Source organism: Cyprinodon variegatus, unplaced genomic scaffold (genome assembly GCF_000732505.1).
Source record: "Cyprinodon variegatus isolate N-32 unplaced genomic scaffold, C_variegatus-1.0 Scaffold1282, whole genome shotgun sequence".
In the NCBI taxonomy this organism is placed as follows: domain Eukaryota; kingdom Metazoa; phylum Chordata; class Actinopteri; order Cyprinodontiformes; family Cyprinodontidae; genus Cyprinodon; species Cyprinodon variegatus.
Genome location: NW_015151735.1, coordinates 73,484 through 75,161, shown reverse-complemented (window position 1 = coordinate 75,161; position 1,678 = coordinate 73,484).

The following is a 1,678-nucleotide window of genomic DNA, read 5'->3' as shown; positions in this document are numbered from 1 at the left end:
TAAAAATCCCATAATAGATTTTTACTCTTGACAATGCAGTTAAAGAGAATGGGATCTGGTATATGATGCCCTAACTTTGGAGAGTCCTGCTTAAAAAATATAAATGTAAAAAGTGCAAAAATAACAGCTGTTCTTTGTAAAATTTAAACATTCAGTTCAGCTATGTTTGTCAGCAAATGTTCATGTTCTCAAATAACTGTTGTCTTTGCGTTTTCTTATTGATATAAATATTCTGGGTTTTTAGTATGATTAATCTGCAGTTAAATCCTACCCACTATTGGGGAAGTTCCTTCCATGAAAAAATGGGATTCTGATGCAGGAGAGGCAACAGCATTCAGCTGTGAAAGATATCCTCACAGCACCACCTGCTGGAGACAAACACACATGCAGAAATCTCTGCGCACATAATTGAAAACATAAAAGCATCAATGAAACAAAGAAAACTAATAGCATTAAGCGAGACCCCTTAAGGACAGACAGAAAGAGGTAATATGGAGGAAACTTTACCAGAAACAATAAAGCAATAAGAACTGTAATGGAAGGGACATATTGGTCTTGTCAGAGGTGAATAAAGCTAAAGACTTATAAAGGATTCTGTAGAATTAAAAGTATAAAGAGATACACTAAATGTAATAATTGAAAATAGCCTAAATTTAACTTATTTTCATTCAAGGTGAAAATGCACACATTTACAGGCATATAATAGTAGATCAGGCTTGCTGTTGTCAATGAAGTTGAAAAAGTCAAAAAGGAACCACTCAGAAGCCAGGGCTGTCAGTCTCTCTGCTGGAAAGAAATCAGCTCTTGCACAATCTGCTGTTCATACATAAACATTTGTATGCTGCTTATTTCATTTCTCTAACATGATTTTATGTTAAACACATAAAATAAAAATTTTATGGTTGAATTTTTGTGGACAAGCAGAAATTTGACTTTGGTTTCCATCACATCATAAATCAACATAATTTCTAACAACAACAAAAATAAATCCTGTATATTTTTAATATTAGCAATAAAAATATCAGATCATTAAAATATGGCACAAATATTCACTGACTGTAAAAAGTACAAGTTCAACTGGAAGAGTTAGAACAAACCTGTCTGACTGGAAAAACCTCTGAGAGGAGAATGAAAATATTATTCAGGTAGCTAAACTTAGATGAAACACAGAGTTGGAGCACAAGGGTGAAAAACGAGTGTTAAAAGCTTCAGAAAAGAGGAGAAGAGAAGTTGACTGTGAGTTCAGATACTAAAGGACTTCTACAAAAATGGAGAGGATCTTTAACAACCTGGAAAACTTCCTGAGCTGCCATGTTTGTTCAGAGACTTTCCGAGATCCTGCGTCTCTGAGCTGCAACCACAACTTCTGTTCAAGCTGCCTGCAGCAATTCTGGGAACAAACAAATAGCAGGAGCTGTCCCATCTGTAAAAGAAAATCTTCCAAGGATAATCCATTAGTGAATTTTGGAATAAAGGAACTGGCAGATTCTTTTGCTGGAAGACAGATATCTGGACCATCAGAGACGGAAAAAGGAGAAAATCAGTTGATAGTGGTCTGCAGTGAACACCAAGAAGACCCTAAATCCTTCTGTAAAGATGATCAGAGAGCTGTGTGTCCAGTCTGTGAGTTTTCTCTCCATCAGAGTCACAAAGTGGTTCCTCTAGAACAAGCAGTCAG